Raw genomic sequence first — 24,117 nt, 5'->3', positions numbered from 1 at the left:
TTAGTTTTCATTTTCCGCTCCCCATGCATCAAAAAACTTACAACGGGCTCATAAAGTTTATTTAGTATTCCATGAATTCCTAATCAGTTTCATTTCATAATGATTCAGGAGCCGCCCGCTGCCTAGGCCCCCGTGTCAAAAAATCGATAAAACCAACACAGTTTTCCTGATGGCGGCTGCAAAAGGATCTATTGTAGGGGAATTATGATTTATGCCCTGGCCTGAACCATGAGCAGCAGCCTCCACCCGGCGGCTCAGGGCTGAGGTCTTCGCCAATAATGATTTATGCACCTCTGAGGTCCCCACCCGAGTTCCCTTCCTGCCCTGGCTGGCCCCTGACACTGTGGGCAGCGGGGAAAGCCCAGCTGGGAGGGAAAGAGGAAAGAGAAGGCACAAGGCGAGGACCTTCTAACTGTCTGAGCATCCCTGTGTGGGTCCAGCATCTGCCTCTAAGTCCACCCACCCTCCAGGAAGGCCTGATCAGAGAACAGAGGGATTTAGGGTGCCCTACCAGGTCCCAAGAGCTACAGAGGAAACATCCTTGGGACAGGTATGTGTGGGTGGAGCAGGGGTAACTCTGGCTCTCCAACTGTAACACTCATTCCCACTCAGCCTCCATTCTGACCCCACAGATGAGCTCTTGGCCTCTACCTTGTACCAATGACAGTCACCTCCATCTCCCCTGTCCCTACCCCAGTGGCTCTGAGAAAGCTGAATGGGAAAGGGGTCCCTAGAGTCATGACGGCCAAAAGGCCTCAGTTAGACCCCACAAGATGCAGACACAGCAGGCTCCAGGAATTCTGAGGCTGTAATGAATGTTTCCAAGACTCCTAGGAGGAACAAGGAGTGAACTTCAGAGCTTGTTCAGAGGTTCTAGCAGGCAAGTCCAGCTCCTGGTATACCCTTGACCAAAGAATGGTCCTCCTCTATCAGGGAAGGTCATCCTCTTCAACCAAGTGTGCAGCTTCAGCAGGGACAAACATGGAGCAGTGAGGGAGGAAGGGGACACCCGCCTAGTCAGCCAGATCGCCCAAATCAACCCTGGCCATCAACGGGGTGACAAATGTTGCAGCCAGATCTCCCTCATATCCAGGAATGAACTTGCCCCTTCTCTTCTCCGTGAGGCAGACTGCCTTGGTTTTCAAACTGCATCCCCACCCAGAGCTCCCATGCCCTTCCTCCACTGGTCATAATTAATAGATCTGGGAGACATGTTAATGGGATGGGTATTAAGTCCAACAATTGGTTTAATTAACAGTAACTAACCTAGCTGGGATAGAGAGATCTCAGGGTGACTTCATAGGGGAGGGGATGCCCTGGTGTGACAGGAAGCCAATTGGGGCCACCGGGATATGCACCCCCACCTGCCATCTATCAGTGGGTTTCTTGGCCTCCATACGGTGTCTGGGGAAGACTGGGGCTTCATTTAAGTGGGCTGTGAGAATCAGAGATTCAGGGGCTCGTCTCCGCAGGAACTGTCCGGAGGCACCACTGGCACTCCAGCCTTTGACTCTAGTTAGAATAAGTGGGCTTCCCCCTGACACCTTCATTTGTTTTTCTTTCATTCACTTATCAAACGTCAGGGAGACACCCCAAAGCCACTTGCTTTTTTATTTTTATTTTATTTTTTGAGACAGAGTCTCATTTTGTCACCCAGGCTGGAATGCAGTGATGCAATTTCGGCTTACTGCAGCCTCCGCCTCCAGGGTTCAAGTGATTCTCCTGCCTCAGCCTCCCAAGTAGCTGGGACTACAGGCACATACCACCGTGCCCAGCTAATTTTTTTTTTTTTTTTATTTTTAGTAGACAGGGTTTCACCATGTTTGCCAGGATGGTCTCAATCTCCTGACCTCGTGATGTGTCTGCCTTACCCTCCCAAAGTGCTGGGATTACAGATGTGAGCCACCGCGCCCAGATTTATTATGCGAAGAGAAAAGAAGGGACTTGCCCCATATCATGCAGATTCAGAGTGGCAAATACGGAGTGGCAAAGCCAAGATTCCAGCCCAGATTCACCAGGTCTGAGGACAAGCAGTGTCTTCCCATCCTGCCCCACTGAGCCCCACAATCCCCCCACCGGCTGCCCATGCTCCTCTGTCCAGCCTATTTTGAGGGGTTGAGGGAGCAGAGCATGAGAGCCGCTCTCCTCCACCCCATGTACACAGCAGTTTGGAAAGAGCCCAGACTTTGGGGCCAGACCTGGATTCGAATCCTGGTTTCCTCCACTCACCAGCTGAGTGACCCTAAACAATTTAATTAACCTTTCTGAGTCTGGCTTTCCTCTAGTGTAAAATCAGAGTCATAATTTCTGCCCCACAGATGGTAATGAGTCAAAAGAACAGCAGATATAAAATATGCACCCCCAGGAGGCTCCTGATAGAAGCTTCCTGCCCTTCCCCCACTCCCTCGTTGCCTCTAAGCCTCACTTCTCCCCCGAGAGTCATCTATCTGGTTCTGGGAGTAAAAAGAGGGCCTGGGTCTGTCTCCCTTCCTCCAAGAATTAATCAGAAAACCAAAAAGCAGCCAGGACTTGGCATCAGCGGGCCAGGGCTATGGCACTATGGCAGCTATGGCAGAGGAGAGGAGCCCAGCCTCATCTACACAAATCTGAGCCAAAGCCCCTGCCAGCTCCTTGGTTTCCCCATCTGTGAGACAGAGGCGTGATTCCTTCTAAGGCTGAAACTGGCAGTTCACTGACCTGGGAATCATGTTCCAGGAACCAGCAGCTTCTCCCAGGTCAGGAGTCAGAGGGTAGAGGGGCTGAGATGAGGCATGAGAGTCCCTGGATGTGGGGTAGGAGAAGAGGAGGGCCCCTGACCTGGGGAACTCTAACTGCCCCCACTCCATCCCCAAAGGGGACATGGAGGAAGCTGGGCCTGCTCCCTATGCAGCAGAGTCCAAATTCTTTCCCCATGGAAACAGAGGCCCTTGAGACTGGCTGCCACTCCAGAGTAGACCCATCAGGATCTGCAACTTCAGGCTCAGCCTGTCTCCCTGGGCTCCTTCCTCCACACCCTGCTCTGTCTTCTCCAGTGAGTTTCCTGTCCTTCTGCCTCTTCCCCTCTAGTCCTTCCCGCCACCACCCACTTCCCCTCTGGGGAAAATAAGCACTTTGTTGTACAAGGCCAGAGGGATTCTAACACCATTCCACCAACTGGCAGTGCAGAAAGCCCTGAGATTTCAAGGGAATGACCTCCTGCCACTCCCCTTTCTGCTGCCAGGTCCCCGCATTGTCCCTCAGCTGTTCTATCACCCTGGGCCCAGTGACCGTCCTACTGGGAGGGTAGCAATGTGGGGCAGAAAGCTGATCAGCGGCCAGTTCAGGCTCACAGCGGGATATACACTCGGGTCCAGCACTTCAGGGTAAACCCCAGCCTGGCTCTGGCAGCCGAGGGATGGGGACCAGAAGCATCAATCTATCTCTCTGTTCCCTGCGTCAGACCCCGCAAACACACTGAGGCTCCTTGACCCTGAGGCTGGCTCTGCCTTTGAGCTCTGCTTCCTGCTCGCTGTTTCTCTGTCCCTGATCTCACCTCTTATTCTGCCAGAGACAGAGCCAGCCAGGCCCAGGGGGCCATGTCAGGGTCTTGGTCTCAGCTGCTCTAGCCCCTTGATGAAAGGGAAAGGGTCCAACTCAGGAATCTGCTGTTTCACCTGTGAAATGGGTTCAATGAGAGTTTACTTGTCAGAGGAAAAGGCCAGGGTTGGACAATGTGCTGTGAGGATTGTGACCCCTTATTTAATAATCCTCTATTGTCATTGCACAGACCTCAGTCCCCAAGACTATGGGCCCAAGCAAGGGCCCTCCCAGAGTGAGTACACCTTACAAAGCTCCCCAGGTGGCAGAGTCCCTGACAATCAGGAGCTCATTCAGGGGATGCAGAGGATCACAAAGGAAACAGGAAAACAAAGACTAGAACCCATAGGCATCTGTATCCCATGGTGGGAGAGAGTCACTGAGGCAGGAGGAAGCGGTGGTTCTGGGGTCAGTTATCTGAGTTTGGAGGGGATGTGGCCTGCCAGTGGAAGGGCATTGGAAAAGGAATTTAACCTCTGGGGATCTTGATTCTTCATTTGCAGAAATGACAATACACCTGAGCTCCCAGGAGTGCACTGTGGAGTCACCAGCAAGTGACAGCATGGAAGGCACAGGAAGGGCTTTGGAGGCAGAAGCAGGTGCGTTCACACTACAGCTGGTTGACTGTCATCCCACGTAACCTTCAGCAAATTACGTCATGGCTCAAAGCTATGTCCTCTTCATCTGTAACGTGGGAGTGATTGTCACATCTCTCGCACAGGGTGGTTGTGCATCATTTAGAACACAGAGCTGGCACCCAACAAGTGTTCCTTATAACTTCCATGGCCTTGGAACAGTGCCTGGCACAAGAGAGGAGTTCAATAAATGCTTTTTCAGGTCAGGTATGGTGGCTCAATCCTCTAATCCCAGCACTATGGGAGGCCAAAGTGGATGGATCTCCTGAGGTCAGGAGTTTGAGACCAGCCTGACCAATATGGTGAAACTCCAACTCTACTGAAAATACAAAAATTAGCTGGGGATGGTGGTGCACGCCTGTAATCCCAGCTGCTCAGGAGACTGAGACAGGAGAATTGCTTGAACCCAGGAGGCAGAGGTTGCAGTGAGCCATGACAGCACCACTGCACTCCAGCCTGGGCAACAGAGTGAGACTCTGTCTCAAAAACATACATACATACATAAGTGTTTTTTCAGTTTATTATGGGGAACCCTACGACGGAACCCAACTGAATAGTGAAGGGTAGACTCAGACTGAGAACATCTGCAACACATTTGTAGATACTGATCATTTCTGGGTCCCCAGAGAAGGGTAGGGACTTGAGTCCCCATCTAGCAATTAAAGAAACTGAGGCCTAGAGAGGTTTGGTGAATTTTTTTCAAGGTGTCCCAGAATGGGTGAGGCAGAAATGTCAGAGGTGTGTGAACCACAGCAATTCCATCTTGAATAGGAGCTGGATAAAAGGAGGCTGAGACCTACTGGGCTGCATTTCCAGAGGGTTAAGACATTCAAAGTCACAGGATGAGACAGGAGGTAACCACAAGATACAGGTCATAAAGACCTTGCTGATAAAACAGGTGGTCAAAACCTACCAAAACCAAGATGGCAACGAGAGTAACCTCTGGTCGTCCTCACTGCCATACTTCCACCAGCGCCATGACAGTTTACAAATGCCATGGCAACGTCAGGAAGGTACCCTAAATGGTCTTAAAAGGGGAGGCATGAATAATCCACCCCTTGTTTAGCATATCATCAAGAAATAACCATAAAAATGGGCAGCCAGCAGCCCTCAGGGCTGCCCTGTCTATGGAGTAGCCATTCTTTCATTCCTTTACTTTCTTAATAAACTTGCTTTCACTTTATGGACTCCTCCTGAATTCTTTCTTGCGTGAGATCCAAGAACCCTCTCTTGGGATCTGGATCAAGACCACTTTCCGGTAACAGAACTAACGCCAGACCACTCAGTGCCACCCAGGTGGAACTCCAGGCTCTGGAGCGAGCTGCCCCCTCCGGCCTTCCCAGACAGTTCATGATAGCGATCACTGCTTACTGGGTGAGTCTCTGTGCCCAGCGCTTGGCTAAATGCTATGAAGCTTATTTCATTTAGCATGCTCACTGCCTATGAAACAGCTTTTTCCTCACTTTCATTTTACAGATAAGGAAACTGAGGCACAGGGAGTTAAGAGGCTTGTCCAAAGTCACTCTGCTCACAAGTGATGAGAGCTGAACTATAAGCTCTGATATCTGAAGCCTGTGAACTTGATCTCTAACTGCACCATCAGAATCAGAGGTAGTCCGTCCATCCAAACACAGGCTGGTGGGTCCCCGCAGAGGTCAACTTGCAAATCCCCCTGCCTCCCTGAAGGACTGACCCTCACCTTTCTCAGGCTCAGGCCAACTGCATGTGAAGGGAGCCTCAGCTCCTGATCAGCTCCTGAGTGTCCCAGGAAAGGAGACAGCACCAGCCCCCTGCGTCCCGCCACTCTGGGTATTCAGAACCCACATGCTTCCCACAGTCTAACCTAAATCCTTTTACTTCAGGGGCAGTCCTGGGCACTTTCACCACCATTCTCATCACCCACCCCTAACCTAGTACAGCCTCTCAAGGTGTTAAGAAATGAGCCCAGTGGCTCCATTGGGAGCAGGTGTCTGGTCCAAGGCCTGGAACTCTCCCTGCCCTGGAGTCTCCAAAGTAATGCCCAGGTTTTGTAGTCACTGGGCCTGAGATCCCACCCTGGTTCATCTGCATTCTTCAGCCCATGTGACATTGAGCAAGGAAATTCCTTCACCTTCCTGAGCCTTAGTTTCCTCTTCTGTAAAACGGTACCAATCATCCTTATTGTCATGAAACTTAGACATCACAATGGGCGAGCAGAGTGCTCCTGGAGCACACGGCAGGATCACAACCAATGCTGCTCTCCTCCTCCTTTTCCTCTGCCTTCTCCTCTTCCTCCTCCTCCTCCTTCTTCACCTCCTTCTCATTCTCTTCCCATTTTATTTCACCCACCAAGAAACTCTGAACCCAAGCATCTCTGCACATCAAGCTCTGCCTCCACCCTATATCCTCCCTGATTTCTCCCTGCTAGGGAGGTCAAAGGCAGATGTGTGGTGACCCTTCCTCTTCTTCCCACCTTCCCTGGAGGCCTAGGTGGGGGTCATTAAGAGTGAAGTTGGCTCCAATGGAATGGAAGGCACAGGCTTAGGGATTGGGCTGGGTCTGAGGGTCGGAGGGTCCCCCTCCCAGGCTACCCAGCAGCCTGCCAGGGGCTGTGGTGGGGAAACACAGTTTGTCATGTGCAAGAGTGGTAGGTCATTTGCTACTTTATAGATGAGAAAGCTGAGGCCTAGCAAAAATAAGGGGTTCAGCCCAGGACACACAGCTGGGGGGTGTCTAGGCTCAGCTGGAGCCACCAGCCTGCCTCAGCTAAAGAAGTAAGTTCCTGTGCTTCTTGCTTCAAAATCAACATCTTCACTCTCCAGTGCGGAAACCAACTCCTCATCCTGCCAATCTGAGCCAGCTGGCATTTCAGAGGCCAAGATGATTGGCTTCAAATCTCAAACCCCGTTCAGCCATGACTAAAATTGCCCTCCAGCCAGTGCAGACCCCCCTTCAGGTAGGGTCTTGCAGAGGAAACCACACATTTGATTGCTCTCCTGTCTGAACAGCTGCAGGTCAAATTGCCTTACGCCAAGAGCCATTATAACAAAAGCGACAGGGCTACCAAAATGTTGCCAAAACCAGCACAGGAGGCATGTACCAGCCCGAATACTGCCTCCTCAAAGTCTTGGGAAGAGTGATGATCTGCAGGTCCTCATGTCACAGGTGGGAGCTTTACAGCACAGAGACAGCACACAGAGAGGAAGTGGTGAACAGCCCATGTGGGTCTGGCCACAAAGCCTCCAAGGCTCCTTCCATGCCCCAGGCCTTCCTGAGCCACATCCTGACACAAATACCTGGGACAGAAGCACTCTGAGAGGAACACACAAGGTGGAAGGGGCTTGTACTTATGAGCCCTGGCAAATGCGTGTAACATGGTGCCGCCATCAACACGCATGCATGTGGCCTGTACACATGCACACACACTCATGCACACACAGGCATTAGGGCAGCAGTTCTCAACCTGGATGCATACTAGACTCCTGGGGAGCTTTAAAACACACCTGTGTCCAGCCCTAACCCCTGGGATGATGATGGAATGAATGTGTCAGTTACCTATTGCTGCATACCAAATAACCCCCCAAATTTAGCACCTTAAAACAATAAACATTAGCTCACATGTGTTTTTTTTTTTTTTTTTAATAATTTCAATAGTTTTGGCAGAACATGTGGTGTTTGGTTCCATGGATAAGTTCTTTAATGATGGTTTCAGAGATTTGGGGGCACCCAACACCTGAGCAGTGTACACTGCACCCAATGTATAGTCTTTTATCCCTCACCCCCCCACACACATTTTCCCCGTGTCCCCAGAGTCCATCGTTTCATTCGTATGCCTTCGTGTCCTCACAGCTTAGCTCCCATTTATTATTTGTGTGTGTGTGACAGAGTCTCGAGCTATTGTTCAGGCTGGAGTGCAGTGGCGCAATCTCGGCTCACTGCAACCTCAGCCTCTCGGGTTCAAGTGGTTCTCCTGCCTCAGCCTCCTGAGTAGACGGGACTACAGGCACATGCCACCACGCCCAGCTAATTTTTGTATATTTTAGTAGAGACAGGGTTTCACCATGTTGGCCAGGATGGTCTCAATCTCTTGACCTTGTGATCCGCCCGCCTTGGCCTCCCAAAGTGCTGGGATTACAGGAGTGAGCCACTGCACCTGGCCAACTTCCACTTATAAGTGACAACATACAATGTTTGGTTTTTCCTCTCCTGAGTTACTTCACTTAGAATAGTGGTCTCCAATTCCACCCAGGTCTCTACAAATGCCATTATTTCTTTTCTTTTTATGGCTGAGTAGTATTCCATGGTATATGTGTGTGTGTATGTATGTATGTATGTATGTATGTGTGTGTGTGTGTGTGTGTGTGTATATCTCACATTTTCTTTATCTACTTATTGGTTGATGGGCATTTATGAGCTCACGTGGTTTCTGAGGTCAGAAATCCAGGAACGGCTGAACCAGGTGGTCCTGACTCAGGATCTCTCCTGAGGTTGGAGTTCAGATGTCAGTCCAGGCTGGAGCACTTGCTTCAAGCTGACGCAATGCCACCAGCAGAATGCTTCACTTCCTGGCCACACAGGCCTCTGCACAGGGCTGCTTGAGTATTTTTGTGACCCCGCAGCTGGCTGCCTTCTGAGCAAATGATCCAAAGCAGTGCAGAGAAGAAGCCTCCGTGCCTTCCCTGCCCTAACCTCCTAAATCAACCACTTCCATTGCGTTTGTTTTAGAAGGAGCCCACACTCTAGGGGAAGGGAATCAGAGTCCATCCTCAGAAGGGAGGAGTCTCAAAGGATTTGTGGATCTACTTTAAAATCATCACAGGATATGAGGTGAGGCCAGGGCACTGGGATTTTTAAATACCCCCAGGTGACTCCAATGTGCAGCCAGGGCTGAGACCTACTGACTTGGAAAGTCACCAACCAGAGGTAGAGAATAGAGATTCAGCAGGACATAACTTCAGGGTACACCAGCCACCCAGGCCCTCCATCCCCAGGGAAGCTCACTGGGTAGCCTCAGCCCAGTTTCCATCCTTCCCTGGCCCTTTCCTGACCCCTTGCAGCTCACCTTCCTGGAGGCCTTCTAAGAGACCCCCACCCCCAGGATCCAGGCGAAGTCCCAGCCCAGCGTCACCCCTGCACGAGCTGCTCCTAGGTCTGGTTTCAGGCCTGTGCATGTGTGTGGGTTTGTGTGAGTGCCCATATATGCACATGTATACACGCATGTACCCACAACAGGCCCATCTCCTCACAGGCCAGGGCTCCCTGATAGGGTGACCACAGCCCCTCTTCTCCTCACCCCTCCTCTGTCTTCTTCTCTTCCTTCCTTTTTTTTTTGAGATGGAGTCTCACTCTGTCATACAAGCTGGAGTGCAGTGGTACTATCTCAGCTCACTGCAACCTCCACCTCCCATGTTCAAGCAATTTTCCTGCCTCAGCCTCCCAAGTAGCTGAGATTACAGGCATGCGCCACCCTGCCCAGCTAAGTTTTCTATTTTAGAAGAGACAGGGTTTTACCATGTTGGCCAGGCTGGTCTTGAACTCCTGACCTCAAGTCATCTGCCTGCCTTGGCCTCCCAAAGTGCTGGGATTACAGGTGTGAGCCACTATGCCTGGCCTCTTCCTTTCTTTCCCTTTCTCTCCCCCTCCTTCTCTTCCCTCTCCTTTCTTTTCTTACCCTTGACTTTTCCCTGTCTCTCTGTCTCTCACAGGTCTCTCCTTTCTGATCTTGGGATCTCCACACCCTCATCCTCTTGGCCGCCAGGAGGTAACAAGCACAGAAGCAACCCAAAGTGACCAGAGAGTGGACTGGGGCCTCCTTGCCCACTGACCTCCGGGGACCTTCCAGGCCTACTCTGCTTCTCTCCAGCCCCAGCCACTCCTCCAGGCTACCCTCGGGTCTCAGGTGGGGCCACCATCCTCCTACATCACCTGCCTTACCCCAGGCCCCCCATTCCCAGAAAGGCAGGAGCTGAGGGGCAGTGACAGGAGCCAAGAGAGGCACCAGTCCACTTCTAGACGCCTCTGTCTCTCTCTCCCAGTTAACTGCCTGTCCACTGCGGGCCCGGCTTCCCATATGCTCCTTCCTCTCCATATTCCCGCTTTCTCTGTTTCTCTCTTTCTGTCTCCGTCTCCATCTGTCCCTTTCTTTGGCTCCAGATTTCTCTTGGAGATCTCCTGGCCAGAGTTCCTAAGGCTGCAGAAATGAGAAAGCTGCCCCTCACGAGAACAGCAGCTCTGCCTTAGTAATGAGGAGGAAGGAGAACTCTTCTCAGGAATTAATGAGACCACCAAGAACAAAAGAGGCGACCAGCAGAGGCCAGAGAGGCGGGGCCGTGTTAAGCCATCCCCGCAGAACCACACGCCAGCAATAATAGAGTGAGGAAAAATGGAGTCGAGATCCCTGTGGTAAAAACTATTAGAGGAGGCGAATTATAAAACTATTAACCAGAATGTAACTCCCAATTAAAAGATGATTTAACACTGGAACCTGATGGATGAATTTTGATTAAATGGAGAACTATTAGGAGCCCAGGGATAAGGCTGTTCCTGCCAGTTCTAAAAGTTAAAAGGCAGTTTGATATAAAAATTTATAAATTAAGGTTAATTACTTCAAATAACATGGCTGGAAGCAATGAAAGGAAATTTGTCAGAATCTCCAGAGTTTGGGGCAAGATGGATACAGATGTCCAGACTGGCCCCAGGGAGCCTGGAGGTCAGGGGAGGGATGGTTGAGGCCAGGAAAAGGGCAGTTGAGGTCTGTGCTCCTGCAGAATGCCACCAAGAAGTGAGGGGCTGGCTAAGGCACCAGAGTGGGGATGTCCCCAACACTCCCCAACCAGACTCCACCAGTGGGAGTCTCCAGTCCATGCCCCAGGGCTTCCTGAGCACTCAGCAGGGGTTGTGGACGGGTCACTCTGCCTCAGTCCTGCCCCAGCTGAAGGGATGTTGCCAGCACCCCCATGTCCAGCCGTGTCCTGCCAGGCCTGCTTCATACCCTCCATCCCAGTGACACTGGTCTGGCAGGATGAGGAGGGTCTGCAGGGGGCAGGTTCCTCTTTTCTGATGCTCCAGGGGTGTGAGCTATGCCCACCCCACAGGGCCACTCCCCTACCTTCAGAGCGCCCTACACCAGGGCCCCAGATCCACCCTGGAGCTGCAGCTCTGTGCTTCAGGAGGCCCAAGTATTGCCCATACTCGACATCTGACCCTTTACAGCTCGAGGCTCTGCCTGGGTACCTTGTCCCCTTCCCAAAATCCCATCCCTGCCCCCAGATGATTTCCCAGCATGCCAAGGGGCAGCACTGTGGTTGGCCTGGTCCTGTCCTAGCAGCTAGGAGACAACCATACTTGACTCACAGCTACAGCCAGACCTCAAGAGGTCCAGGAGAAATTAATGTAAGGCTTGCCTGGTGATTAGGAGCGTGGACACTCGAGCCAGACTCCTTGGGTTCAAGCTCCAGCTCCAACCCTTGGCCACCTATGTCTTCAGGACTTGCCTCTCTGAGCCTCATTTCTTCATCTATAAAATGGAGAGAATACCTCTCCTTGCAGGATGGTTATGCAGATGAAAGGTAAAGCCCTCACAGGTGGTATGTGCTCAATAAATGGCAATGATTCTCATCATCTGTGTCTTATCTTAGTAAGAAATGCAATTGTGGTCAGGCACCGTGGCTCACACCTATAATCCCAGCACTTTAGGAAGCTGGGCAGATCACAAGGCCAGGAGTTCGAGACCAGCCTGGCCAACATGGTGAAACCCCCGTCTCTACTAAAAATATTTTAAAAATAGCTGGACGTGGTGGTGCAAACCTGCAATCCCAGCTACTCGGGAGGCTGAGGCAGGAGAATCGCTTGAACCCAGGAGGCCGAGGTTATGGTAAGCAGAGATTGCACATTGCACTCCAGCCTGGGCAACACAGCAAGACTCCTTCTCAAAAAAAAAAAGAAAAGGAATACATTTGTCTGGCAGATGCCACAGACAGCTTCTTGCATTGCAAGCACATGGTAACCATGTGGCAGCCATAAGGGGAAAAGACCTTATTTCATCTTCTCGGCACCCTTTGAAGTCAGTCATGTCATAATTCTCATTTCACAGATAAAAAAACTGAGGCCCAGGGAGGTGTGGTCACAAGCCACAGGCCTCACAACTGGCAGGGGCCAAGCCAGGACTTGGGTCTTTCAGCTCCTGACCCCATCACTCCTGATCTCCCAGGCCACTGTTTCCCAGGCTTTTGCATTTACTCTGGCTGTGCCTCTCAATATAAACCCCAAATGGTATTCAGAATTAGAATAACAGGAAAGAAAGGAGACATAAAGCAGGTTAGAGGAAGGAAGGGAGGGAGGGAGGGAGAACAATTTGTGCTTCAGGAGGCCCGGGCACTGCCCACACGACATCTGACGCTTTACAGCTGGAGGATCTGCCTGGTTACCTCATCAGAGGAAAGAGGCAGGGAGAGAGGGAAGGAAAGAGGTAGCCAGGCTTGACGATGCACCTGTAATCCCAGCTACTCAGGAGGCTGAGGCAGCAGAATCACTTGAACATAGGAGACGGAGGTTGCAGTGAGCTAAGATCGCGCCACTGTACTCTAGTCTGGGGGACATAGTGAGACTTTGTCTCAAAAAAAAAAAAAAAAAAAAAGAGAGAAGGAAAGAGGAAGGAAGAGAAGGAGGGAGGAGGAATGAATGAGAAAGAAAGAGAGCAAGGAGAGATGGAGGAAGGAAAGGGAAAGTCTTGTGGGTTGGTTTGTATGTTTTTAATAAATCTCTCTGAAGGTGTCCTGTTTCTGAGACAGGTGCTAATCACACAGGTGTTTTTACTTTGCAAAAATTCATCCCTCTGTGTGTACTCACTTGTGCTCTTTATGTAAAATATTGATTATAATAAACAGTTTTCAAATAAATATAATGGGTGAATTTTATGGTATACAAATTATACCTCGATAAAACTTTTTTCAAAAAATAAATACAATACACACAAAAAAACTCCAACCCTTTGTACAGTATATAATATAGACAAGGTATCGAAAGACCAAGACAGGCCCCAAGTAGCTAAGTAGTTGCCCTGGGATGAGGCCATCAGAGAGGGCTTCTCAGAAGGGAGGTCTGTGGAGGCAAGCCCTGTGGAAGGCAAGGCAGGAGAAACTGAGAGGGCACACCACATGCCCTGGTCAAATCGCTTCCCCTCCAATCCTCTCTAACTTTCCTCCAAGAACAAGGCTGGAAAGGAGAGAGAGGGAAGACAGCCAGAGGACAGCCCAGGTAAAGGCCTGGAGGAGAGAAGAGGGGTGCTCCAGGCACAGGGAACTATGAACCCTAGAGGTTTAAGCTGCTCTGAGCACAAGAAAGGAATTAGGGCATTTAACATCAGGGGAGAATGAGGAGCGCAATGTCCTGAAAAAGTTCCCAAATAACATGGACACAAAAGTAACATTGCAATTGAGACAAAGCTTATAATAATAGTGATGATCCCCCCTTTTTTTTTCGGGGGGGGGATGGAGTTTCACTCTGTCACCCAGGCTGGAGTGAAATGGCACCATCTCGGCTCACTGCAACCTCCGCCTCCTGGGTTGAAGTGATTTTCCTGCCTCAGCCTCCCAAATAGCTGGGATTAGAGGCACCTGCCACCATGCCCAGCTAATTTTTGTATTTTTAGTAGAGACAGGGTTTCACCATGTTGGCCAGGCTAGTCTCGAACTCCTGACCTCAAGTGATCTGCCCGCCTCAGCCTCCTGGAGTGCTGGGATTACAGGCAGGAGCCACCTTTTTTTGAGACAGGATCTCACTCTGTCACCCAGGCTGTAGTGCAGTGGTGCGATCTTGGCTCACTGCAGCCTCTGCCTCCTGGGTTTAATCAATCCTCCCACCTCAGCATCCTGAGAAGTTGGGACCATAAGTATGTGCCACCATGCCTGGCTAATTTTTAAATTTTTTGTAGAGACTGGTCTCCCTATGTTGCCCAGGCTGGTCTTGAACTCCTGGGCTTAGGTGATCCTCCTGCCCTGGCCTCCCAAAGTGCTGGGGTTACAGGCATGAGCCACTGTGGCCAGCGGATGATCCCATTTATGATGTTAGTAACACTGCTGTCTTCACGATTATTGTCAGAAAAGCAGCGGGATGAAGCACAACATTTCCCAAAGTGAGCTCCAAGGAACACTCCTCCCCCAAGGTTCTTCCTCCTCAACTAACCTGTTCACAGCAAAGATTTGGTTCATACTGACTCTGTTCTTCCCTTGGAACTACCCAGTCCGCACATGCATAATAAAGGCTCTGAGAAGTTCTGCAGCGAACAATCTGTTTAACTTTGTTGCAAACAGTCTTCCCTAAGCAGAGCTGATGACAGAAATTTCCTTTTTCACACTTATTATCACCCCAGGAATTGAGGATTTGTGGCTTACACTCTGAGGAAAGAGGACGGGTGGAGAGAACATGAGCTCCCAAATCAGACAGGCTGGGTTCCGTTTCAGCCTGTTTCACTGTGGCCTTAGGTAATGTGTTTAACCCCTCTGTGCCTCAGTTTCCCCAACTGTAAAATGGAGGAAATAATGCCTCTCTCATAAGGTTGTGGTGAGGCTTCAATTAAATATGGTACATTGGCCAGGCGCAGTGGCTCGCACCTGTAATCCCACCACTTTGAGAGGCCACTGAGGGCGGATTACTTGAAGTCAGGAGTTTGAGACCACAATGGCCAACATGGTGAAATGCTGTATCTACTAAAAATATATAAATTAGCCAGGCATGGTGGTGGGCACTTGTAATCCCAGCTACTCTGATGGCTGAGGCAAGAAAATTGCTCAAACCTGGGCGGCAGAGGTTTGCAGTGAGCCGAGATCGCACCACTGCACTCCAGCATGGGAGACAGAGCAAAAGTCTGCCTTATAAAAAATATATATATATATATCTACATATAGATATATATATGGCACATTATAGGTATTCAGCAAATGTTTGTTCACCCATTTTACAGATGAACTCACTTGCCAGGAATGTATAAGCAGCAAATAACAGCCAGGGGTAGGATTCAAGTCTAGGTTTTGCTGTTTGGTGGAGGAGGTAGGGACCCCTGCCTGCTCTTGGATGTGGGACTAATGAAGTCCCTTTAGCTGAGGAGTCACCCTCTGAAGCATAAAGGATTCAGGATTGCTTTTTGAGAGCATTAACACAGCACAATCCCTGGATCATCGGGGACTGAGTCACAACTCTGCCACTTACAAGTCACTTAACTGCTTAAGAAAAGTCACTTAACTCCTCAGGTTTCTGCATCAGTAAAGTGGGGATAAAAGTAGTATCCTTTACATGGAGTTACTGAGGCAGATATGAGTCAATGCAGGTAAAGTGCTCAGAATAGAGACTGACAGGTGGTAAACCCTCAATACGTGTGAGCTTTTATGATTTCTGATACTATTCTTTGCAGGGCCCCAAGTCAATTGATGGTAAATAGGGATGCAAAGCATTCTTTTTCCCAAGGGGTCCTGCAGGGACGACAGTTCCTGTCTGCCAGAATCCTGTCTCCTGACTCTGTCCTTCAACAGATTCCAGCCCTGCCTGAGCCCCTTCCTTCGGCAATGGGGATTTCACTAAAGACATCCACCCTGATGGGGCTGTCCACACCAAGCGTGAGCATATTAAGCCATTCTCGAATTGCTATAAAGAAATACCTGAGATGGGGTAATTTATAAAGAAAAGATGTATAATTGGCTCAGAGTTCTGCAGGCTGTACAGGAAGTATGGTGCTGGCATCTGTCCAGCTTCTAGGGAGGCCTCAGGAAACTTACAATCATGGCGGAAGGTGAAGGGGGAGCAAGCACATCACGTGGTGAAAGCAGAAGTGAGCGAGAGTGGGGTGGGGGAGGCACCACACACTTTTAAATGACCAGCCTGCCAGTGAACTAACTGATTGAGAGCTCATTTATTACCAAGGGGATGGCCCAAGCCATTCATGAGGTATCCACCCCCATGATCCAAACACCTTCTACTGGGTCCCAACTTCCATACTGGGGATTACATTTCAACATGAGATTTCAGCAATAACAAATATCCAAACTATATCAGTGAGCCTGTGACTGGCCCATCCTCACAGGCTTCATCTCGCTAAACAGCTACTGACCCCACTCTCACCTCCAGCTTGCATTTGAATTGTGGACTTGACCCCTCAAATCATTGTCACATCTGCAGCATCCTCTGAGAGGAGCAGAATGGGCATCTGCACCCACAACTTATCAGTGAAGAAACTGAGGCATGCAGTGACGTTCAGGGACTCCCCTACAGCCAAATGGGGCCTAGAACCCAGATTTCCTGACCTGCAAGCCTGAGTTGCTTCCTGCCATATTGTGCAGAGTCAAGCCCCACCCCTCACCCATTAAATAAAGTGATTCCTAGTTATAAGGGTGCCTGCTTCCCAATGAGGCTACCTGTGCCAACAGGAAGAGGCTCACTGATATGGTGAGCCGTGCAATGGAGATCGTCTATGGTGACAAAGCCTCATGGTCAGCAATCCAATGGCCCCAGCCCACCCTGCTGCACATCTCCCAAACCCACCCATTCCCCATCTCAGGCTTCACAAGGGGGCTTCCCTAGGCTAACGAATGAAACTGTCATCTGGCCCCTAATGGCTACAGAGACCTTGGCCTGGGCCACCTCTGACCCCAAGGACAGAGCAAAACTGATACAGTTGTTGTCTAGCCTAAGGAGCCTGCTACATTTCCCACACCACAGTGCTCAATGGCCATGGTGGCCCCACGCTAAGATGTAGCTCTCGGATTAGAGGTCAAGGGTTAAAGGTCTGAGTCAGGGACAGATCTACCTTTTTCCCTCTCTTCCTCCTACTCACTCTCTCCCTTCAGTGTTCCTAAATTCTCTCAAGCTTAGTTTTCTCATTGATTCAGGTGGCATCCATAGCACCCACCTTGATATATGTACATGTAGCTCCAGGCCCATTCCTCAAGGGACAGCATAACCTGCGTAGTTCTGGGTCACCCTGTGGCTGTTCTCCACTGGACGCTGCATTCAGAGAAGACACCAGTCCATCACCACAGCACAATGAAATGCAGCTCCAATTCTGACCAAAGCATCTCAATGGGCATTTACATTCCTAAGACAAATCCAAACTTCTTAAGAGTCCTCTTTTTCCATCTCCTGCTCCCTCCGGCAGCATGGCCGTGGTGCCTCAGTTTCCCCACAGCCCTCACCAGCCTCAGCCCCGACAGCGGCCTGATTCTCCCTGTGCTCCTTCTGCCTTTATCCACTTCTGTCCTTTTCACCTGGGAGAAAGACTCTGCTTTGCCTGATGGAAACTAATCTGAGTCTCGGGGGCTTCTTTCAATTTTCCTCCCTCCCCAGCAACTGGGGCCCAAAGTGGACCAAACACACAGAAACTTCCTTGGAGGTAGACACAGTGCAAAGACTGGGAATCCTTGGATGTGAATTGTTTTGGTACTGAATAGGTGGTTGTTATTAGTAGGTATAGACACACACTTATCACCGCCATCCACAATCCATTCCTCCGGGAGCTTAAAGTAGAGTTGAGGAAAGAACTTGAAATAATTTGACAACTGGAAAATCTGAACTGCACATAACAGACCTGCCTCTGGAAGAAGTGGTCAGGGAAAGTGCTCCAGGCTGGGAAAGACCTGAGGTGAATCACACACATGCACACACACACACACACACACACACACACACAGAGTAAACATTTGACTGAGGGATGAACAAAGGATTCATGAAGAGGGCACACACCGATGAGAAGGGACCCCAGGAACTGACCTGAGAGCCAAGGCCAGAAAGGACGGCTGGGATCAGATCACCCCGGGGCTGGAGGACAGGCTTGAGATCTGGACTGCTGCCAGGGGTCATGAGGAGCCATGGAAGGTGTTGGAGCACAGGAATAAAGCAATCAAATCTGCTGTAGGAAGCTAACTGGTGGCCAGAGGAGAAAGGTGGGGGAAGGGGAGATGGAGTGGGAAAGACTCACAGAGGCCGGCTGAGGGCAGGGCTGTGAGGCTGGAGGTGAAGGGCTGGGTTCAAATGTTGACTATGACTGGGCAGGGACAGAGGAGGGGAAGGGAAGTGGAAGAACTGGTTCTAGGCAAATGACTGTCCCTGCCCACCCGCCTCCGTCAACCTCTGTGGCCCCACTTCCTCTGTCCTTTCCCAACTCTGGCTAAACCCTCCAGACCTATGTGCTCCTCCCACCCTCCATTACTCCCCTGGGGACCCCAGGTATCTGTCAGTGGCTTCACTCCTTGCCACACCCTATACTCACTCTTTCCTGCCTTGAAAGCACCAGGGAGTTTCCAAACTTCCCAGTGGTGCCCAGGCTGTTGGAGCCGGCCACGAGGTGCTGTCCCCCCAGATTGTGTGGGGAAGCTGAGCCCACCCAATTCACAGGTAATTAAGGTCCGAGTATGAGAGATCAGGGGTGAGAGCATAGGCTTCAAAGCCAGACTGCCTACAACTGGATCCTGACTCTGCCACCTGCTATTTGTGTGACCTTGGACAAGCTAATTAACAAGCTAAGCTCCGACTTAGTTTCTCCATCTGCACAATGGGGCCAACAGTGGTTCCTGCCTCAAAGCACTGAAGGAGTTAGTAACATGTGAAGCCTTTCACACAATGCCAGGCACACGGCAAGTACTCAATAAATATTGACTCCTTTGTATAGAACAAGTCCTGTGCCAGGCATTAGGGAGACAATGTATAAAGCAGGGTCCCTGCTATCACAGAACTAACAGGACATGCAAATAAATAAATGCCTTGCAATTTGGAACAAAGGACGAAAGAAATAGGAGATACCAACTCATCCTCCAGGAACCCTCAGTCTTGGGAGGGGGATGTGCACAGAGGTTCAGCCTCTGCCTTTCAAAACTTAGTCTGACGGGAGAAACACACGCTTGTCCCTGACCCAGGGAGCTTCCAGCCTGTTGGATAAGGGTGGACTCTCACACATCGGGGTGTCTCCTCCAAGGCTGCCTCTTCCTATTTGACTACCTGGAAAATTCCTACTCTTTCTTCAAATGTCACCTTCTCCAAGAAGACTTCCTTGATCCCCACCGAACACAAAGAGTCTAGATCCTTGACACTCTGAGAGCACTTCTTGCTCTGCACTGAAGGAAACTGTGTGTGTGTGCATGTATGTGTATGTCTCCAGGCCACCTACCCACGAACCCCACATTTGCGAAGGTGGAGACCAGGCCTGACTCTAGTGAGAGCCAGGTGCACAGCAGGTGCAGAACAAGTGTGTGCCGGTGAAGTGATGAATGAATGGATGGACTGGCTGGTAAAGAGAGACAGATAATCTGGAGACACTGGTCTGTTAGGGAAGACAGACATTGGGACAGGCTGTGTCTCTTCATCACAGAATATGATGATGACAACCTCTCTAGGGCCCCAGAGAAGCTCTCAGGGGCACAGACAATGGGGATTCCAGGGAGCACCCCTGCTTTCCAGCCTGCACAGCACCAGCCTGCCCTCTGTTACCTACTCTCAAGAATCACAGCAGAAGCCAGGCATGGTGGCTCACATCTATACTCCCAATACTTTGGGAGGCTGAGGCAGGAGGATCACCTGAGCCCAGGAGTTCGAGACATAGTGAGACCCCCATCTATCTAGGGAACATAGTGAGACCCCCATCTATCTAGGGAAGGAAGAAAAGAAAGGAAGAAAGAGAGAGAGAGAGAAAGAAAAAAAGAGAGAGAGAAAGGGAGAAAGAAAGAAAGAGAAAGAGAAAGAAAGAGAGAGAGAGAGAAAGAATTAATTGAAGAAAACAGCACCCTCCATCCCTGGGACTGGCTGTCTTCCCCACCTGGGCAGCTTGCCCTGGAAAAACACCATAAACATAACACAAATCTGTTACTAAACCAAAACATGGGGGAAGATAGCCAGAACATCGCAATCTGTGTCCCAAAGCCCTCTAGATGCAAGCCGGGGCCTATCTGCCCATCCCTTGGTTGGTTTACTCAGGCCAAAGCCAATGGCAAAGTGAGTGTTCAAAATATGTTGGACAAGTAACTGTCTGAGCATCCAGGGTACAGAGAGCTGGCTGTGCCTCCTTCCTCCTACAGGGGCTTCCGCCACGAGCCCAAAGAACAGGCTGTAGAAGTGCTGGGTTCTCGCCCTGCCAGCTGCATGATTCTGGGCAAGATATTTGGCCTCTCTGAGCCTCAGGTTCCTCCTCTAGAAAATGGGTACAATCAGAAAAAAAGCTGCATAAAGCTCTTCCAAATGCAAGCTCATATTTTGTTCTCACTTTTTGTGTGTGAGAACAAAATATGGACTTACATTTGGAAGGGCTTTATGAAGAATAAAGGGCTGCACAAACAAGGGATTTGGAGTATTTGCATTGTTTCAATATTATCGTTATTAGAGCCAAAGAACAGAGACTCAAGCCCTTAACCCTGGATCAGTGCCATGACCCCCTAAGGGGTCTTCAGCATCTGCTCTGAGCGGGAATTTTGAATTCAAGGTCCAACTGAGGTATGGAACAACTGGGGTGGGGAGAGGAGAAAGGTATGTGCATATATGTGGATGTGTCCGTGCAAGTGTGCACCTGCACATGTTTGTGCCTCTGCATGTGCATGTGTGGATCTGGGTGCACACTTACATGTGTTATGCATGTGTGTGTGCCTATGAGTGTGCATGTACATGTGTGCGGGTGCACATTTGCATGTGTGTGCATGTGTGTGTGCCTATGAGTGTGCATGCACATGTGTGTCTGGGTACACATTTGCGTGTGTGTGCATGTTGTGTGCCTATGAGTGTGCATGTACATGTGTGTAGGTGCACATTTGTCCGTGTGCGTGCATGTGTGTGCCTATGAGTGTGCATGCACATGTGTCTGGGTGCACATTTGCATGTGTGTGCCTATGCATGCACATGTGTGTGCTTGGGTGCACCTCTATATATGTGTGCATGTGTGTGCATGTGCATGCACATGCTTGTGTGGGTGCACATTTGCATGTGTGTGCCTATGCATGTGCATGTGTCTAGGTGCACATCCACGTGTGTGTGCATGTGTGTGCATGTGGGTGTGTGCCTGTGTGAGTGTATCTGTGTCTGCCATGGGGTGGGGAGAAGTGGGGACAGAGGGAAGAAAAAGGGAATAGAGAAGAAAAGAAGAAAAGCAGAAAAGCACAGGGAAGTGGAGGACTGAGTATTCGGTTACATGATCTAAATTCTAATCAAACATCATTTAAAGCGTGTTTTATTTCAGCCTCGGGAGAGCCGGTCCCTCCTGGCTGCTCACCATGGCAACGGGCCGCTCATTTCAGAAGTGTCATGCCACATTATCGTCCTGCCGCCTCACAAGCTCTCGCCGCCTGACAACTTCGCTCTGCCCCTTGCGACAACCATCCCCGCTCCACCGGTTTATTTTTGGTGTCAGCTGGCCCCCCCTTCTCTGCCCCTTCCCCATCATCAGTGGATTGAAAGACAACCTCAGCCCTCCAGCCAGTGAGCATCGCAGCCTGTTTGGTGATAAGAGATAATTTAAGAAGATATTTGCTTACATGTGTATGAACAATTTGCTGCATTAAGACAATTCCGCCTGGTGCGTGGGGATGGGGAGGGGGTGGCCAGTGCCTCAGCTGACAACACCCCAGGAAAGAGGGGGGAGGAGAGAGCCCTCACTTCTCAGGACCCCCCAGTCTCATGGGAGCTCCTCGCAATGCTCATCTGGCTGCCTTCCCCAGCATCATCAGGAGACTGTAGGCCGGCCACCAACTGACTGTGTGACCTTGTGCAAGTCACTCCCCTTCTCCTTGCCTCCCTTTCCTTATCTATCAGAAGATGGGGTCAGAACAGCTGGAATCTGAGATCCTTGCCAAGTGTGGCACTGGATGAACCAATGACTCTAAGAAAGGGGGCAGCAGAGCGCTGAGGACCCAGAAAGAGGATATTCCCCTGGTTTCATCACCACTGTGAAGACAGATGAAGGGAAAAGAGGTTTGCATCTCTATCCACCTCTATTCATGTGACAGTCCCAGCTCAGAAAGGGTGGGGTGGAGAGATCCCTGACCTAGGATCAGAGCCTGTCCTGGGAGGGGTTTCCTAGGACACCCTTCCCTGCTCTCTATGGGGCCTTCATCACAGAATGAGACATCTCTGAAGTCATCCACTCCTCGGTCATGTTCATATACACACATGTACCCCTACAGGCATCTTTCCAAGATCAAGGGCCAGGATGGAGGGAGAAAGACAAATCTGGAAGAAGATGGGAGGGAGGTGTGCCCTGAGGTTCCCAGGTAAGGAGACAGGACCCCTGGCTCTCAGAGCCAAGCATGGAGACAACAGGTTGAAAGGCAAGGTGGCCCCAGCCTGAAACTCTACCCACTATTAGTCAAGAATAATGACAAGAACTGCCATCTGCTGAAGACTTCCAGGTGCCAGACCCTGTGCTGAGATTAAAAGGATTGGAGGCCCCTCCCCAAACACTGTGCCCTCCTGACCCAGGTGGGAAGAGGCAGGCCTGGGAGAGTCTCAGTTGATGGGAGCCTGAACCTGTTTACTCATCTGTCAAATGGGGTTAATAAGAGTTCCCATGTCCGGGCACAGTGGCTCATGCCTGTAATCCCAGCATTTGGGAGGCTGAGGCAGGCAGATCACGAGGTCAAGAGATTGAGACCAACCTGGCCAACATTGTGAAGCCCTGTCTCTACTAAAAATACAAAAATTTGCTGGGCGTGGTGGCACACGCCTGTAGTCCCAGCTACTCGGGAGGCTGAGGCAGAAGAATTGCTTGAACCCAGGAGATGGAGGTTGCAGTGAGCCGAGATCATGCCACTGCACTCCAGCCTGGTGACGGAGTGAAACTCCATCTCAAAAATAAAATAAAGTAAAAAAATAAGAGTTTCTACTGGATATGGTAGCTGTCAGCACTAAGAGAAGACTTAGCACAGTTGGGACATATAGTAGGTATTCCATAAATGTCAGCTATCAGAAGTGAGGAACTCAGGCTTTCTGTACCACCTCAGCCTGTTAGGCACCTGGGCCCTGTGGCCTGTTTGGCCCCCACGCAGGGGCTCTGTCCTGGGGAAGGGAGACTCTACACCTGCCTCCCACCCCCGCTTAGTTTCTCTGGCCCAGTCAAGGGTTCTTTAGAACACAAGCATGACCTCTTCCCCACCCCATACATCCTCCTCTGGGACCCTCAGAACCCAGGAACCTTCAGGTCACCGCCCACAAAGTGACCCTCCTCTGTCTGCCTTTGACTCCTCTCTGCCCATGTTTGGGGGTAACGCTGAGCCAGGGGCCCGCAGAGCCCCTGAAACTAGAAGGCCAGCTGAGAACTTAGACCACCACTTACCTCACCTACCACCTACTTCCCTGAGCAGAGTCCCACCCACACTCTTCAGGAGAATGATCCCAGGAAAACCGCGCTGGGGAGGTAAAGGCCAGTTGCCTTCACCACCAAACTCCAGGCAGGCTACCCCAGGCCTTGGTAGACCCCTTTTCTCCCTCAGGACACAGACAGTGGAGTAGAGAGGCAGTGCTGCAGAAAAAAGAATATCTTGAGGGACAGTGGAACCAGGGTCCAACCCCAGCCAGGGGCCTGGCCACAGTGTTCCTATCCATAAAATAGGGACAACAACACATACTTCGTAGGGCTGCTGGCATGATTAGAGGTATACCACCCACATAGTAGGTTTCTAATAAAAAGCAGCCGTTATGAATAACAGTGACCACAGATGCCCCTATGGAGCCAGGCACAATTTCCCTTCCACCTGCTCCAGGCCTCTGTGTAGACTGGCACTGGTTGGAGGCTTCCCTGGCCAGGACCTTGTGCCCTAGGCCCCTCTACCCTGCCTTGCTCTGCCACCCTGCTTCAGCCTGGAAAATGATGGGCTGGGGCTATCGTGCCATGCTCTGCCCCTGCACAGCAATGTTTGTGTGCCCTGGCATGGCTCTTTCTTTTTCCCTCTCTTTATCAGCCACACAGCAT

The 24,117-nt window shown here is 50.6% G+C and overlaps 1 protein-coding gene across 4 annotated transcripts in view; it reads right to left on the bottom strand.

The window, feature by feature from the left end:
- The window catches only part of MRM1 (mitochondrial rRNA methyltransferase 1), a 153,061-nt gene that overhangs the window by 69,532 nt on the left and 59,412 nt on the right, over positions 1 to 24,117 (bottom strand). The window lies entirely within an intron of this gene.

The sequence above is a fragment of the Sapajus apella genome, unplaced genomic scaffold, assembly GCF_009761245.1.
Source record: "Sapajus apella isolate SASKATOON/1434 unplaced genomic scaffold, GSC_monkey_1.0 scaffold12, whole genome shotgun sequence".
NCBI lineage: Eukaryota > Metazoa > Chordata > Mammalia > Primates > Cebidae > Sapajus > Sapajus apella.
Note: the sequence above shows the minus strand (reverse complement) of the source record. Positions and strands in the feature narration are given on the sequence as shown.